The following is a 19,386-nucleotide window of genomic DNA, read 5'->3' as shown; positions in this document are numbered from 1 at the left end:
ACCCCAGCTACAGTGTGACCTGAAGGGCCTTCTTCTCCCTCTGCTCAAGGGCTGACAACAGAGTCCTCCGAATGACCTGTCTAAATATACGAAATTAGGCTTCTTCCCTGTTTTTTGTTGTTGTTGTTTTTTTTTTACTAGATCTAACTCCTAAATTAAGAGTGAGAATTAGCAATGATGAGGACCTCTTAAGGGTTTTATGAAGAGGGGGATATCAGCAAGCAGGAGACTGAAATCAATGGAGAAGACTCTTCACATAACAAGCTGATGGAATGATTCATCGGTACATAGACATTCCGGAGATACAGAAATAAAATCATTAGGATGCAGGATATACAAGTAGGTGCACAAATGGAAGATGCTGAGTTGATGTGCATGACATGGTTCATTCACACCCACGGTCTAGTATAGCCTGTAGAACCAGAGGCGATACCGAGAAAATGAGACTATGAAGGAGAAATGGATTTCAGACTGTACTATGCTATTCTCAAAAGTCTACTAAAGCAGATGGCGAACATTTTGAACACTTGCTTTCCTAAGCTACTTGCTCTAATAATCTAGTATGCTTTCCTTTTTCCATAAAACATTTCCCTTTGTTATGAAATATAGCTACTGCCAGCTCATATATACATTATACTGAAAGAGCCTGTGTAGTCAAACTATGAAGTACTGCTTTTAAGATCATTTTAAATAATAGCCTCATAGTTTTCATTAGGATAGTGAAAGGAAGACAGAAATAATCGCAATGCAACATGAGTATACACCTCTTGGGGTCAGGCAGCAGAGTTTCACTGCCCAATGTGAAAGAGTCCTGTCAAACCAGAGAGCCCTGTCACTCCAACACTGGAAGAGGCTACAAGAGGCCACTAATCAACTTTTAAAAATGGAGCTTTATTCCTGAAAAGGAAATACGCAACTTTAAGAAAATAAACCGAGATCCTTTGAAGACCATTTTAAAGACCTTATCCATTGCCCAAGATAAACATCTGCCAAGGATCAAAATGATCAATCCCTGGGTAGAGGCTTAGGGGATGGGGCAGGAGGAAAAATAAATAGCTAACTGTTTTTCAAAAACTGGAACGGGAGCCCTATGAAGAAATATAGGAAAATGCTCAAAGATTAGCAGGTCAAGTACAAACTAATAATTAGGCCTGCCAAGAAAGAATTTGAGAGTAACCTTGCAAAGCGCTCCAAGGCTAATAAAAAATATTGCTTAAAAAGATAAAACCTCTGGAAATAAAGTATAATTTTCTATAAGGCATGTACTTAAGAAGAGAGGAGGGGGAAGAGAGAAACAGAGTAACCGTTCCCTTGGTCTTCTTAGGAAAAGCACTGAGAATATTGCAAACACCACCTTATCTTTTGCAACAGATAGGCTGCAGGAACTAAATCAAACAGTGATTAATTTAAGGGAGAGGCTAAATCTAATTATTAAACTAGATGTAACAAAAACCTGCCTGGCACTATCACAAAGTGAAAGACTCAGGTGGAATTCGCAAACGGTTGGCTCAAATGTAAAATTCTAACTAAAACCAGCCACTATACAGAAGGATATAGTTGCTAACTGGGTACCCAACCAAAGATTATCAAAATGAAGGCCTTTCTAATATTGAAGAAAACAATATATTGAGGGACAAAAACAAACAGGAATTAATAGTAGAATATGGTTGAGTATTCACTCTACTCGACAACAATCAACAGACTGGAACAAACCAAAGACCAGTTTTAAAAATTACATTTTGCTATGGTTAATGCAGGAGACAAACGACAGAGAATCGGATGTATAAGCATGAGGGCTTCAGGAGACAGACATTCAAAGTGGTCTTAGTCAATATTTTTATAAATGACGTCAAGGAGAGAATGCACAGGAAAGCAGACACGTTTGTATTAAGCTCTTTTAGTGACCAAAATGCCAACTAACAGAGATAACCATCCTTTTAGCATCCATCTGACAAATATGGTGGAACGCTTTTAACCAACTTCCACTTTACTAGCTGTCCAGATTAACCGACGATCTCCATTCCCTGTGTAAATCATACTGACTGATGCGCCTGGAATGTCCCCAACAAGTGAGCTCCTTCCCGAGCAGAGTGAGAACCTCCGCTGCCATAGGCTCAGCCGTGTCTGTAGTAAGTTTTGATCCTAAACCTGTTTGTGCTGTGATGCTTTATTATAATAAGGTGATTTTAGCAAATCATATACTACTAAAAGAAATGAAATAGGAATATAAAAATCACAATAACTGTTCCTGTGAAAAGTCAGTTGAATATTTTGAAATTTTTCAAAGACTACTACATAATAAAATAATGATTTTTAAAAGTTACCATTGTATATGTTATGGGCGTCATAATTGTACAACAATGGGAAAAATAAAACATGCATATCTTCAAAAGTTTTTCTGTTTTTACTCCACTTTAAAGAAACAAATTGAAAATAACAGACAATATACTATGAGAGTGGCTTTAGTAAGAAAGATAACACTAAATCCCATCTGTGGATCCATATTGGAAGAAAGGGTTTTGGCTTTCTATCAAAGGTTTGCCCAAAAAGATATATTTACAGTTTTATGTTTGAATAAAACATTTGAGATATGTATACATCATTTTTATGTTCTTCTACTTTAATAACTTATTTGATTAACTAACCAACTATTGATTCTTGTTTCTTTTTAGTCAAGAAGCCTCCACTATATTTACTATTGTGCCTACAATGTGCCAAGTACTATAATACAGACTGTGAACACAAACCAAAAAAAAAAAGTTTTATCCCTCCCAAGATGTAAAAATTTAATGGGGTAGCTTGATATGTTAACAAATAATAGCTGTTCATTATACTATGCATCGTACTGAATGTTAAAGGTCGAAAATAACTAACGTGGTCTGGAGAGCAGCAGAATGAGTTGAGAATGTCAGAGAAACCGTAGATGAGGCCTGAAGAATGAGTTCAAGTGATCCAGGTAGAGCACATGTGCAAACGTACGACAGTGCCAAGAAGGATCACAGGTCCAGACATCAAAAGTCCCCAAGCTTTGGAGAAGATGGAAAGGGAGGGTGGGAGCCACACCACCAGAGACAGAGTTGAGTCTGACTATAAATTAAGAATCATTATATTAAAAAAAAAAAAGAATGATACAAGCATATCTGTGTTTTAGCGTGCCACCTTTCCAGTTTATAAAATGAATGGAGATAATACAGGAAGTAAAGAGACTAGTTATGAGCTTATGAAAAAGGTCTACTGAAAAAATAAAATAGAATAATACTGAGTAGGCAAAATCAGCCTAATTTGGTGATGACTCCCAGGTTTTGGGATTTAGCACACGATAGTCAAAGATTCATTAATAAAAAAGGGAAATAACGGCATTTTAAGGGAGCAGATAAAGACTACAATTGTGGACATGCTGAGTTTGAAATGTTACTATAAACCCGGAAGTAAATATCTAAAGTTGGCTACCTAGATCTAGAAATCAAGAGAAGATGAAGATGGCTACTTGGGATTCAATACTACGTCGGTAGAATTTGACTATACAGAAATAATTGGGTACGCTGAGGGTGAACAAACACAGAAAGGAAGAAGCAAGATAAATTCTGCCAACTACCAACTTTAGGGGCAAGAAAGAAAAAAGAAACCCATACCGAACACTAAGAAATAATAGGAAGATGCAGGAGCACAGACTGATATGGGAGCCAAGAGAAGGAAATTATAGCAGCAAGTAATCGACAATGTTAAATGCAAAAGCAAGGCCAAATAAGACCACCTACGAAAGCATTCGTATTTAGCAGTTAAGAGACCACTAGCGAAAGAAGTCTGAGCATGGTAGCAGGTGCATAAACTCAAGTGCCTTGAGTTGGAGTGTGGATGGAAGATGAAGATGTGGAAACGAGCAACTTTAAGAAGCTTTGTTTTAATTGAAGGGAAAGAAAAAGTCAGAGTATTTCCTAGGGAGTAGAACAAAGGAAAGGAAGAAGTTTTTAAGATGATACAACTTCAGAGGTTTTCATTAGCAGAGGAGGAGTGAGAGGAGATGAAAACTAGCATGGGAGACATGGCGAGGGCACTAACCTCGGTGAAGCCGGGAGGAACCAGAGTCCAAGAGAACCAACGTCAGGACAGCCCCAGTCCGAAGGAACTCGCCTCGCTCAGAGTGAGAGTGAAGAGTGGGGACAGACCCAGGCAGTAAAAGGTCCATAAACTGGTCAAGTGAGAAGTTAAGTTTCTGACTTATAGCTACCCGCTGTCTGGGTGTCACAGACGTTTAATCTATGAGAGTGAGAATGGCATTGTTCAGGTAAAAGGAATGAGAAAGGCAATGAAGTTCTAAAAGTCACCCTGGGGGTAATGCAGGTGACCTCCAGAGGCTCTGGGAGTGGGTCTGTAACATCGTCCTTAAGGATGGCTAAAAGAATTCATTTCACAAGGGGAAAAAATATCAGCTTATATGTTTATACAACCGTAGGTGGCAAGTTATTAATAAACTTAGGAAATGGGCCCAAAAGTCACTATAAACAACCCACAGAAGGTAACTGTCTAATACATATAAAAATATAAACATTACCCAAATAGAACTGAAAATAAAACACACATTACCTTCACAATGCTATGATGCTCTTTAGAGTATTAACCACCAGACCTTACTAAATAATGCATGTTAAAAATGAGACCTACTTACATTTTAATGATCATGACAATGTAAGAAGGCTATATGAAAAGACTATATAAAAATAATATGGTGTTTTTATCCAGAAATGTAAGCCAAATAATCTATGAAATCATAATTGTCACAGATTTTATAACACAACTTGTCAATCTAATCCTGGCAGCAGAATGCTCAGGTGTATATCCTCAAAACTTGAGAGAAATATAAAAAAGGAAAAATCACTTTTTATATCAGGTAATAGACCTACATAAAAATAATTTTTTAACTGCTGAGACTAAATTTTTTTAAAGTTCCATAACGTTAAAAAATTATAGTGAATGGCAAACTAAAATGGATTCAGTAGAAACTAGTAGTTTTATGAAATTAACATGTTAGTGGGTGACCATCAAGATATTCAAGGAGAAACAACCACATTTTGGCACTGCCAGAAATAAGCTGCTCCTTTCGTGACCATGGATCTAACCCTATATGGTGATGCGTATTATTTTAAGTCAATAACAATGCAAAAGAATGAGAAATTCTTCTTGAATTAACAGAAGACAATAAAACACGATATAATCTAATAAACAGCATCTCCTAAATTGTCCTTCTCCTGAACAATGTACTACAGAAATTTAGATTACAGAATGCAATCTATTCGAACCTTCTTACGAACCTTCAAGTTCTCTAGCAAAAGAAATTTTACTTGGATTTACAAATTTACCTGGAAATAAAACAAATGAAAGCAGATACACATCACTTACCTTCTCCTCTGTTTGCACATCATTATGCATTTCTTTTATACCTATTAGCACTTACTGGAGTAGTATATGCCAGATGCTCATTAAAAAAGAGAAATTAGGAAGGGAGGAGGGATAAGCAAAATGAGGGAAAGTGGTCAAAAGGTATAAATTTTCAGTTACAAAATAATTTTGGGGATGTAATATAAAACATGGTGACTACTGCTAATAATACTGCATTGTATATCTGAAAGTTGCTAAGAGTAAATCTTAAAAGTTCTCAATGCAAGAAAAAAAATAATTGTGTGGTGATGGATATTATCTATATTTTTTCTGATGATCATTTCACAATAATTATATACAAATATCTAATTATGTACTCCCGAAATTAATATAATTTATATGTCAATTATATCCCAATAAAAAATTTTAAGAAAAACTGTAGAAAACATGACTGATTATAACAAAAAATGAAAGTGCGATCATGGTGAAAAAAATGCCTGAACACTTGCCAACTCCTGATCTCTACCATTTCTAAGATCTTTGTAGAAGACATATAAATTCATGTAAAAGATTACTCCCCTTACCTATCTGCAGAAAATGAAATAACATATGTAAAATCAGCAATTACTACAATGTAAGCTACAATTTTGGAAATCTTTTTGTCTTAAATTAACCAACATTTGTATTATCAACACTCCTCAGTTTACTTTTTTTTTCCCCCTTAGAAATTCTGATCACATGATTTTATAATTTTGAAATATCCGACTTTTAAATGAAGTCAATTACTATGGATTGGGGATAGAAGAGAGGAATCATATGTAGCAAGTTGACCTTTGCACTTCCGCAAACCTTTCTAAGACTTTTTGGAGGCAGAGGAAGTCCCAAATCCTCCTCAACAACGCTGCTTAAGGAAATGCTTTGTTCAGGCTGTTTTTAGAGAAAACAGTCAATAACCAAGCTTGTTCTCTGAATTCAGCTGCACCAGCTGCTTACTTAATGACACTGAAATTAGGAAGCTTTGTTCTAATGGTGGCCACACAGAAGCTCCTTTGGGGTACTTACAGTTTCTAAACAAAATCCTTTAGAAGACACACACTAATGCACACATGTCCAGAGAATAAATTATTTGCACAATGAAATAAGCAAGTCAAACGGCCCAAATAAAAAAGTTCAAGAGCTGAGGAGAGGAGGCAGTATGAGGAATGAACCTCAATGGCTGAACTTTGCTTCATTTACAAAGAAAGGCAGAACGCATTTCTTAAAATATTTTCCTAAAAACATAGGGCATGCTATGATTAGTTAATATTATTCACTACTGCATATATAAATTCTAGTTAATGATAGTCACCATTGCATAAATTTAATAATGCCAATAGTGGCATCAAGACTCGACCAGGAGGAATGCCTTATTAAACCTTTCAGTCTCCCTTCATCCATTTTATATTTCCATTAAAAGTATTACAGCAAGATACAAAACCCAGCAACGGGTACCCACTTACTTATTTTTTAGTTTTTCATTTTTCAATTACAGTTGACATTTAATATTCTTTTATATTAGTTTTCGATGTACAGCATAGTGGTTAGACATTTATATAATTCACACCCATTTACTCTTATTCAGAGGTACTTTCTTCACGCTGAGGGGCTGGAAAAGCTAGAAACAACCACATTTTAAAAAATTACTGATTAAACACTAAAAAAAAAAAATACTTTCTCTTCTGCGTACTGCTTTCTCACTCGTGTGTGTGTGGGGGGGGCACACATGCACCCACATGCACCGGCACACATATGAACATTTTGCTACATCAAAGCACTTTTTTTTTCCGGGTAAGTCAACTCTGAAATACCCAAGCAACCGTGGGGAAGCACAGAAGAGATGATGAACCCGGGGAGAGTTTATAAACTGGTACGGCATCATACCATGCCTCTTTCTTCACTGCTCCAAGGAAAGAAAATGTGCTGTGGGGCTAAGTAGGAGGCTGAGTCTAAGCCCTGCAAGTCAGGATGGACGTGCCCCCTCTTTGGACAGCTTTCTCAGACTCACGAATGGCCAGTCAGCATCTCCCTCATCTCTATCATCTAACTTAACACTGAGCTTAACCCAAAACTCGGTTAGGGGAACCCAGGTGAGTCTGTGATGCTTGGAAGAGAGAGACCTAAGCTACTAGTGTTAATCGACTTGATCCTGATGGCTTAAGCCTGACTAGGTTTGGGGTGTCCCTGAATACAAAGGAGGGAAAGAGACATACAAAGAGGAAGTGACAGACAATGCCTGGAATGTTCCTGGATATCAAAAAGGCAAAAAGATTTGAGGCACAGCAGCATGCCAAGAGAGATCAGCTGTGATTCTATTCAATTCAACAAATATTTATTATGCATCCTTTTGCCAACTCAAATGTAAGGACTCCAAATTTTACTCATATCCTCAGGGTACAAAACAGTGCCAGAACAAACAGTAGGCACTTAATAAATGTCCAGGAGAAGGGAGGTAAGAAGAGGGGAGGAGAGGGCAGGGGAGAGAGAAACTTGTACAGAGCAGGTATCTGCTAGCTACTGGCACCTGGGTCCCATGCCAGATTAAATTACTAATCAAATTACAATCTCTGAGGAATAGGTAAAGGTATTTAGTAATTTTTAAATACTCATGTGATTCTAATCTGCATCAAATAAAATGGGAATCACTGCTCAAGAAATAATAATAAGTTTTCTGCCTAGGCTCCATGTGAACTTGATAAGCTAAAACAGAAATCTAACCTCCATTTAATAACCATATGTATGTTTATGGCCCTTAGACAATATATAAAGCCCGTCTGTTCAAGCAAACATCTATTTCAACTTCCTAGTCAAAAACTTTTAAAAACAGGAATGGAGAAACACTAAGACACTGATAATAACAAGAAAAGGGGGTAGGGGTAGGGGCTTTACATTTAGCAAAGTTTTCCAGCTTAGCACACTAGCATAAAATGTCTCTAAATAGCTGAGAAATAATTATAGTATAATTAAAGGTTTTCAAACACATGATGCTGACATTAATTTGATTAGTTATTTTGTTATAATCATCTATGCTTTTTTTCAGCAGCTCTATTCATAAAAACCAAAAACTGAAAATAACCCAGATATCCATAAATACCTCTACTTTTAAAAGTAGGTTTTCCTATGTTCTAAAATTGCGGTAATCACTGCACAACTCTGAATGTACCAAAAACCACTGAATTGCATACTTTAAATAGATGAACTGTATGGTACGTAATTTCTACCTCAATAAAGCTCTTATACATACGAAAAGAATTTTAAGTAGATTTTTTAACTTTATTAAAGTGTTTTTCATAATTGTACAGGGACTGGGTATTCTACAAAATATTAATATAAATCATTTCTTAATATTAGATCTCATTTTCTTTTTCACATTCTCCTGAAATCAAGGGAGCATTCCATACTGAAAGAATCTGAAATCGTAAAAATTAACCTTAAAATACTGAAATGAATGATATTGGGGAGCAGAGGATGTAATGTAATTAATTTGTCAGTAAATGATGAAGTGTGATATGGTAAAAATGAAATGGGCCTATGAACCAGAACCCCTGAATCTGAGATCTGACCCCACCATTTGTGAGGTGAGTATTCTTGGACAAATTACTAAAAATCGCAATAAAAATCATAAATAAGAAATTCATTGTAAGAATAAGTCTAAGCAATGTTTAAGAAACCACTGACAATGGTTTGGTGCTTAAAAAAAGTAGTGTTGAAATTATTTTGGCTTTGTTACAAAACAGGACAGAGTTCAGAGAAAGACTATGACTCTTCTCCAAGAATCTCTAAAATTTGGTTCTCCACCCACTTTTTCCTGTAGCATCACTTAAACAGCTTAAATTTTTCTTGTGTCTGTATTTTCTCATCTATGAAAGAGAGACATATTTTGTCTTTCAAAAAGTAATTGAACTATAAATGAAGTCCTCTACTTTACTCTGGAAAATAAGCACAGCTGATGAAACAAACTGGCGACTTGCTTCCTTCATCTGCCTTTTGGACCTAAGAAGATACAGTGTTTTTATAATATTGCAATTACATACTGCAAGTGGGTTTTGTTAGTTTGTTTGTTTTGTGGGTTTTTTTTGACAAAAATCCAGTCAGTCAGAGGAAAGGGAAAGAGCTAAAAGGAACATTACTGAAGGGCACAGAGTTCTGATGACTAGAAGAGCAGAAGACATAGTTGTTCTTATCAGGAAGGGTCCATATTTTTACGGTAAAGGAGCAAATCCAAAATTCCATGCACAGAATTGTAACTCTTTACAGTTACTCGTCTCATCCAGAAATACCATCACAGTGAAGCTCTGCAAATTAATCAATCCCATCTCAAAAAACTAGTTAAACTTTTCTTCAAAGCATGTAACTGTTACTTCTCAAAGCTAAAAATCATATTAAAAATGCTTTCCATTTACAAAAAGAAAACCCAGGCATATGAAATGCCTCTCCAAACCTCATCAAGCATTATTTAAGACTGTTTTAAAGCACAATTATTAACTAGCTGTGATTATTATTTAATAAACAGTCAACTCTTTTGTAAGAATTCTTTCTTACATTAAATTTCCCTCATTGTGTGATAATACAGAAAAATATATAGCCGCACATGTGTGAGCTGCTCAACTGTAATTAATGATGCACTTTTATTCTCTATCATTGTGTGGAAAACATTCTGACACAAAATAAATGAAGCATAATCATTCAGAGTAATGATTCGAATGTACTGATTAATGATACCAAATCGCTTTTCTGTTCTTTAGTTAAATTAAAACATTTACAGTGTGCGAACCATAAGGGCATCCCTAAATGAATGTTTTCTACTTAATCATTTTCCCTTACAGAAATCACCTACTCTACCATCATTGAAAATAAGTTCCCATCAATTATAAAATGTACCATTATTTCATAGGCAAGAAAACAAAAACCGTCAATTATTATACATTGCTAAGCTGCCTTCAGAGATGTTAAAAATCGTTTGAGGGGAAGAAACTGTGTGTCCTAGACACAATGATATATGGCACTCTACTCCAAGAGCACTCAGTAAATGCTAATTAAATAAACATGTTTAAAACACTGCACAAAATATCTTCAATTTTCTTATTTGAAACAAGCCTGTCACACACACCAAAAAAACTGTTATGATTTCACTTTTATGACACATAGATATTGTATGATTTCACTTATGAGATACCTAGAGTTGTCAAATTTATATACAAAAAAAGTAGAATGGTAGTACCAGGTAGTACCACGGTAGAATGGGAGGAGGAGGGAAGGGAGAATTGCTGTCTAACAAGTACAGAGTTTCAGTTTTGCAGAATGGAAGAGAAAGTTCTGAAGATGGATAGCAGTGACAGTTATACACTTACAATGGATAAGATGGTAAATTTTATCGCTATTATTTTATCAAAATTAAAAATAATAAATGTTTCCATGGGGGGGGGGAAACTGTGCAAAATAGAATCACAAAACTAAAAATCTTGAGCTAGAAAGAACATAAATTCAATACAATCAATTAGCTAACTTGATTTGACAGCTTTTCCTTGGAAACCTCTATCTTTGAAGAGGCAGAGTCCTCTCTCTCAATGGACTATAGAGAAAGTTCTATATTCTCTTACCGATTCCTAAAGCAGGCACTGTTGCAGTCTCTGAAACACAAAGATTTGCTGAGATAGTGATGCACACACCTGGCCTACTATCAGAATCACCAGTGGACTTTTAAAAGATTTCTTAATACCTCACACTCATCAGGACAACTGCTATCTAAAAATTTAAAAAACAGTAACAAGTTTTGGCAAGAACATGGAGAAACTGGAACCCTTGTGTGCTATTACTGGGAATGTAAAATGTTGCAACTGCTATGGAAAACAATATGACATTGCCTCAAAATATTAAAAATAAAACTCCCATTTAACCCAGAGATCCTGCTTCTAAAATAATTGAAAGCAGGGTCTCAAAGAAATATTTAGCACACCCATATTAGCACTATTCACAATAGCCAAGAGGTGGAAGCGACCCGAAGTCTCCACTGACGGAAGAATAGATACACAAAATATAGTATAAAGTTGCAATGGAATATTACTAAGCCTTAAAAAGTGGGGAAATCCTATTACATGCTACAATAAGGATGAACTTTGAAGACATTATGCTAAGTGAAATAAGCCAACGGCAAAAAAGTATGCTTTCCCTTATACAGAGTACCTATATGTCGACTTCATAGAAATAGAAACAGAAAATAGGATGGTTACTAGAGGGTGTGAGGAAGGAGAAATGAGTAGTCGTTTAATGGGTATAGAGTTTCTATTTTGTCAGCTGAAAAAGTTCTGGGTATCTGTTGCACAATAGTGTAATATATACTACTGAACTGTATGCTTTAAAACGGTTAGGTGGTTTTTTTAAGGCAATATATGTGTAAATGAATAAATAAAAAGGTTTCCTGAGCCCCATCATAAACCTACTGGCTAAGAATTTTTAAAGACTGGACTAAGATATTAATACTTGTTTAAAAAAAAAAAAACTCAGGTAATGGATCTAAAGTCAGCAAAGATCTATCAATTACATCAGTTTCCAAAGTAAAGTAATCCAAACACAATGGCAGCCATGTTTAACAGTTCATTTTGTTTTTCACAACTGTTTATAAGTGTACATAAATTATTTCCCACAATAGAAACTGATCGGCTTGAAAATTTCACTAAAAAATATTAATACTGATAAGGGCAGAGACAATGGAAGCCCCTTAATGTTGCTTTTTAACAGAGGACCCCAACCCCAGGGCCGTGGACCAGCACCAGTCTGTGGCCTGTTAGGAACCAGGCCGCACAGCAGGAGGTGAGCAATGGGCCAACCAGTGAAGCTTCATTTATATTTGCAGCTGCTCCCCAGCACTATCACCTCAGCTCCACCTCAGATTATCAGACATTAGATTGTCATAGGAGCATTGGTGCCTGGTGCCAAAAAGGTTGGGTGGGGATCACTGCTCTATATTTCCTTTTCCTATCACTAAATCAATACCGATGAGTGGAGCCCAGATCCACTACGGCAGTATCTGCATTGCACTTGTGGTTTAGGAAAGTTCCAAGTCTTCTATTGGGACTGTAGGTGTCCAGAGAGCCTCTGGCACCCATCTATTATCCTGTGCCACTCCTGGTCCAGACAGCTCTAGAAAACTAAAAAATCATTTAAACGGCAAAGTAGTAAAAAAGGCTGACAGAACAGCTCTTATAACCCAGCAGTGCCACGGCTGGTGATCTTGAGAAAGATGCTCCACAACCATCTCATGGGGGGATAACAGAAACAATAATCACAATTTGTCAAGAACATTCACTGAGATAATATATGTAAAACACTTAGCACAATAAATGGTCCAAAGTAGATATTCAGGAATTAGAAAATATCACTATTGCTGCCTCTTTTATCTTTTCGTTAAAAATTTACTACAGATTTAAGCACTAATTACTCTGTATTAATGTGATTTTTGTTCTCTACTTCTAATTTGCAACTTCAAGGACCATGTTTAATATATGTTTTCTTATGTTCCTCAGAGCTCATCATATGGTAGTAATAAGCCACTAGTGGATATTGTATTTATCCACTCGAAGCATAATAATTATGCAAGCACTATCCTAGGCACATGGAATGCACTGATCTCTATCCCTGAGTTTATAACCCATGCTCAGTAAGAGCTAGCACGTTTTCTTGAATTCTTTATTGGAACAGTGGAAAACAAATACACTATATCGTTACATACAAGCATGAAGTCATCTTTCACAGATTTAAAATAACTTGTCCCCCTACTCCACTCCTGCCAGAAAGTGTCAGAAAATAAGTCTCTTTATTTAATTATTAAAACTACCAATTTCAACTGTATAACCTACAGAGTCTCATGTTTAGCCCTGTCACCAATAGGGTCTGTCTAAAAATGGAAAATGTCTACGCAGGCCGAATATCTTATAAAATAGCCAATGAGAATTTTTACATAATTAAAATTATTATATTGAAAAATTGCTGATTCAAGGACAATGGAAATTCACAAAAACAAAAATCTATTTATATACGATGCTGTAAAATATTTCCATGTATTCACAGATTGAGCTTTCTCTTCAATTTCAAAATCTTTTCTCATGTAAAATGTCTTCCAGTAAGGAAAAAACTAAAAGTGAGCTAAAAAAAAAAAAATACAAAAAAACATGTCTTGAGGAAATTATACTGTACCGTAGGTTGCTAAGAAAGAGATTATATGGTCTACGACCATGCTACCCTGAACAAGCCCAATACCATCTGATCTCGAAAGCTAAGCAGTGTCAGATCTGGTTAGTACTTGGATGGGAGACCACCTAGGAAGACTAAGTGCTGTAGGTGCAAAAAATAAAAAAATTAGGGATTGTAAACTGACAAGGTCCTTGCAATCTGTGAGGTCAACCAAGGGTTGCCTCGCCTAAAAAGAAAAAAAAAGAGAGAGAGAGAGAGATTATATGGTATTAAATTAAAGAACATGTCAATAAAGAAAAAGCACAATTTTCTCTCTTTGTTCAGTGCACCATACTTTGATCCTCACCCTACCTTGTCTCCCCCAAACCGGCGATTCTACACACTGCACTGACTTAGACTCCTATTCCCCTAAGAATGACCGAATACAAGATGTTTTTAGTGAGGATGAATAGGCACATATTTCTGTACAAGATGAGTATCTAGTTTGCTATTTCTGGCAAAGGACAGGGAATGTCCAAGGTTGTCAGTACAACTTTATCTCCAATGATTTAACTGGACCTTTAGCAAGCACAGAATATAACTTCAAAAGAAAGAAAGGTTTTTTGTGGTTTTTTTCACCCCCCATGATTAAACAAAGAAAGCCAGGGAACATTATCCGGGGCGGGGGAACACTGACAGACCTTCAGCCAAGAGTTAAGTTGGCAAAAAATTTTAAGAGAGGAAAATCAGAAAACAAAACAAACAAACAATAAAAAAACCTTATTACTTTCACATTAAGTAAAGCAAAATAACAGAAATATGGGCAAAGTAAAGAAAAATGTTTCAACAAAGGTAATACAGTATAGAATGAAACTGATTCATTGAAATACGGTGTTGGAGGAGAGTTCTACGGATACCCTGGACTGCCAGAAAGATGAGCAAGTGTGTCCCAGAGCAAATTAAACCTGAAACATCACTGGAGGCAAAAATGACAAGACTGAAGCTGTCCTACTTCAGGTACACCATGAGGAGGCAAAGTTCTTTGGAAAAGACAAAAATGCTGGGAAAAAAACAAGGCAGCAGGAAAAGAGGAAAACAAGTTCTGAGACGGATCGACTCCATGAAAGGAGCCACAGGCCTGAGTCTACAGGAGCTAAGCAGGGCTGCTGAGGACAGGACACTGTGGATGTCACTTGAGGCAACTCGACGGCATATAATACACAATACTGTATAGAACTTAAACTTAAGGAACACACCATACAGTGACCTTGAGACAAGAAGTTTAACCTTAGTTTTCCGACAATATAAAAATGGGTTGGGAAAAGTTCACCAAAGTACACAGGCAACGCCAAGTATCCTAGTTGTAAAAAGTGTAGCTCACAGAATAGCCATGATTTCTAGAATTATCAGCTGTCTTATAAAGAGTAATGGTAATTTGAACAGTCCAATTGATTTCAACGAACATTTCCTGAATATAACTGTCACATACAAAACTCTATTAAGTGCTCTAGGATAGAGAAATCCAAGTCCAAGATGAGTTTTAAAGTAACTCAGACCATACTTTATTTTCAAAAGTTTGTGTAGTTAATGTTGAAGAACTAGGTTCAACCACAGGAACTTGCCATGTTTTATAACTCAAAATAATTGAATAATGGTAATTTCATACGGTTCAGCCTGCTACATGATACGTAAAATTTAAGACCAACGAAATAACTGTGAAATAGAAGTCTAGGCAAAATGTCTCTAAGAGCACAGAAATTAAAAGGCAAAAAAAAAAAAAAATTCATTCGCTTTGACTTTGGAAAGCAGGACAGCTTCTTGGAGCAGATGGCATATGAACTAGGAATGAGGTTTTGTGAGTTGGAATAGTTAGAAAAGGGAATATAGTGGGGAGGAAGTGGCAGATGGGAATTTTAGACTGAGGAAAAGCAAGAACATAAGCACAGGATCATAAAGTATAAAAGAATAATTCAAACAGCAAAATCATCTATTTTAATGTCATAGAATACATATGTGAAGTTCGTTATTAAAAAAGAATTTAAATTCAATTCACTTGGTAAATTTGATGTTATGGCTCATAATCTAAAAAAGTGTAGGATAATGAAACAAATACCAAGGTTTTCTGATAAACAATAAAAGGAACATGAAATCAGAGCAGCAAATCAAACATTCCCTATAAAACATTCTCAAGTTCATAGAAGTCTCAATATAACATAATACACTAAAAGCTCCCCACTGTGCTACAGAGGTATCAAAACCGTGCATGAGATGATGCTGCTCTGTTCAGTGACCGGCAACAGATTTCCCCTTGACCACTGTCCTAATGGATGCCTCTGTCTCTGCCCCAAATATCCGTGTTTGAGAACGGTCTCATCGGATTTAAAGGTCAAGTTCTTCTCACCACTCCAATTACAAATCACTACAAGTAACTATTATACATTTACCATGGTAATGGCAAAATTTAATAATCACTAGAACTTACTGTTTTGTGGGAACGCTGGCTTTTGCATGGTTATGAGGATGGTAATGAAGTCTAATCCACTGCTCCATTACACTTATTATTCTTAGTCACAATAACAGTGTTCCGTTTAAGCTTTAGGACAGTATTTAAATAGATGGTTTAGGAAACAATAACGCCTAAAAAAATACCGTAGGTGTATTCCAAATTTAGAGTGAGTAGGAAACTGGGAATTTTATCACTCCATCAAACAATAAAACACTCTGAGCCAACTACACAAAGAGGCCAAGAAAACAGGGAACGGGGATTTTTTTTCTCCTTATTGGATAGTCGGTGAGCTAATAAAAATATTGATCAAAGAACACGTAAAAAGACTTTTAATTACTGTTTGGTGGGTAGCTTTCTTTGTTAAGAAAAGTGTTAAATGTTAGTTATAATGCATTAACACTGTACCCAAGGGGTACACTATATACCATCACCAATTGCTCCTTTGAGCAAGATAAGGGGGAAAATGGATTTAGGGGACCAAGAGAAAGAGGAATAAGAGCCATGCAGAGAAAAACACAAAATACCTCAGAAAAAAGAAATACAAAGAGGAAAGCACCTACAATCAAACCCACATGACCACAGATGAGCATTCTAATTGCTAGGTCTCTCCAAACATTTTTCATGAAGACTAACAGAATGTCTATTGGGTTTTCATTAATACATGCAAAAAATTGGGATACCTCAGCATTTGCCCCATGGGACATGAAATTATGTTAAGGGCTGAATATAAAACCTACAATCCAAAGGATCTTTCCCAACTAAAGCCAATGACAACTTCACAGCTTCATACGAGAAGGCTATAACTAGTATTTTTGGAACAAAGAGACATTCCTGTTAAAAGTGTTAGAAAATGCCAAAATGTTATAAAGTAATTGTTGCTTGTATGCTTGAGCATGAAACTGACAGAAGTTCTAGGAGTTGACCTTAATTTGTGAGATGCAACCACAAATTTCAACAATCATTTCTCCATTTAGAGTTTTAGGATTAGAGAATTATATGGTGATTTGTTTACAGGATCCTTCTACAATTTTTTTGTCAGTTTTGTTTTTCCTGCTCTGACAGTGGGTCTGGTTTTGGTTCTTAATTTAGAGGTAGTAGGAGATGAATGATAATGTGTTTCCAGATTCCGATGTGAATTCAAACTTGGCAGTAGGAAGACATACGACTATCTATATGTTCTCTATATACTTCCTTTCCTGTTATTACTATTTGTGGGGACCATGACACCTTAGTCCTGAGAGTTCCCAAAGCATTCACCCAGCCGGCTTCCCAGATGATACGTTAGTCAAGGACCCTGCCACTGATTTCTAGGTGGAGTGAGACGGCAGTGGTAGAAAGGTCCAGTGAAGGGCTGGCTCTTCTTAAGGACCTGGAGCAGCAGGTATGGCAGGAGCACTGGAGCCAGGAGCAGGAAAACTGGCCACTGTCACCAGCACTCTCTTACCCACACCTGAGTGCCTCTGTAGCAAAGATTAACGTGGATGACGCTTTCTCCAAAACTCTACCTTGGTATAGAGCAGGAGTCAGAAAACCTTTCCTGTCAAGAGCCAAAGAGTAAATATTTTCAGCTTTGGAGGCCAAAGAGTTCAAAGCAGCGACAGACAACACTTAAACAAATGGGGTAACTGCGTGCCCATAAAACTTTATTTATAAAACAGGCTATGGGCTGTAGTTTGCTGAAGGTCTGGCCCTGACCTCTTAAGTCTCCAAAGTTATCTCTGTGGTAACACTCTCACATCTCTGTTTTGAGATTATGAGTCCTAGCAGTTGCCATAACATTTGGGTGCGATGACAGCTGTAACAAGCCATCACTGAGACTGCCCCTTCTACCAACAGCATTTCTTGAGCACCTGCTATATACCAGACACTGTGCTAATTAGACTACATAGAATTCACTGAATCCTCGGCTACTGTTATCACCTCCCTATTTCCAGATACAAATATCAAAGCCGCTTTAAATGGTGGAAGAACTCAATCTAAAATCTTCGTGACTCTGATTCATCGCTACTATTTACTTCCAGTGGGCTTCAAACTTTAGAATTTGTCACAATCAATGGAGAGCTTGTAAAAATGCCACTTCCTGGGCCCCGCCTTCAAAAGTTCTCAGTCATCTGGAATTAGGCCCAGGACTTTGCATATTTCTAATAAAGCTGGTGCAACTTGTCAGTGAAACAAACATTGAGAAGTAGTACAATACAATGCATTTTTCAAGCAAAAAAGACAAGTACATATATTGGAATAGGGATTGCTGGTGTCTGCTAAATCAGTCATTTAAGCAATGGTTAGCCTCAATGAAAATTTGAAAAATTTTAGAATAAATTTTACTTTCAGCCTGCTTTACATCTTATGCACTAAAAATTACAAAAACTATACCAAACTTTTAATATTTTATGTAACCATAAAATTTAAATTTTAAAAACAAATTTGTCTTAAAAAATTATTACCTAAAGAAATCACTGATATTATAAAAGCATGAAGGTTGATGATCACGTGCTAGCATTTGTTTTTAAGATATAAGTCTACTAATACCTCTTTCCTTGTATCCTCCAAAATATATGCTGTCTAGAACATTTTACTAAGGATGCTGGAGAAAAACTAGGACATTGTTTGGCAAGAATTTCATTTAGAGTTAATTATGACAATACAACTTGTTGAATAAGGAGTAGAAAGCATGGCCCAAGACAGAAGTTCAAAGCAACAGTTCTACAAATTCTGCCATCAAAAGCACATGGGACCAGAAGCTCAGCCACCAGCAAGTGCACATGATGTGAAAGCCCCCTGTCAGAAGTTATATAGGTGAAAGACAAGACAGCAGAATGGTTTCAAAACAAGGTCTGAATAGAATTTTCTCACCTCTCATAGTAGCTGATGTCTCTGGGCCCTAAGAACAAAGCTTCACATCCCCTGTGAGAGTCTAGAATCTTCTGCATAGCAGTTTCACAATGGCAGGGCTGGGGATACAGCCACAAGGTTATGGAGCAGGGGCTCAACATTTATACAACATATATCTGGCCTCCGATTATGGGCCAAGATATGTGCTAAGTGCTGGGACTTAAACAATGATTAAAATGTACTCCGTGTTCTCAAAGATTTATAAACTGACAGAAGTCAAGTTTCTAGTCCCAGTTTGTGCCAGCTTCTAGTCATGTCATTAAAATTCCTGAGCCTCATGGGTTTTTTTTTCATTTGTAAATTAGAGATAATAAGTTATTCAGCTGTTAGCATCAAATGAGAATCTCTATAAAGTGTAAGATACTAACACGTAAGTAATTGGTGTTAACAGCATTGTCCAGAGGAAG

General features: G+C 36.4%; 1 protein-coding gene across 5 annotated transcripts in view; it reads right to left on the bottom strand.

Annotated features, from left to right (window-relative positions):
• The window catches only part of KLF12 (Kruppel like factor 12), a 380,697-nt gene that overhangs the window by 321,467 nt on the left and 39,844 nt on the right, over nucleotides 1–19,386 (bottom strand). The window lies entirely within an intron of this gene.

This window comes from Rousettus aegyptiacus, unplaced genomic scaffold (assembly GCF_014176215.1).
Source record: "Rousettus aegyptiacus isolate mRouAeg1 unplaced genomic scaffold, mRouAeg1.p scaffold_m13_p_11, whole genome shotgun sequence".
NCBI classification, from domain to species: domain Eukaryota; kingdom Metazoa; phylum Chordata; class Mammalia; order Chiroptera; family Pteropodidae; genus Rousettus; species Rousettus aegyptiacus.
This window is presented reverse-complemented; position numbering and strand designations above follow the sequence as displayed.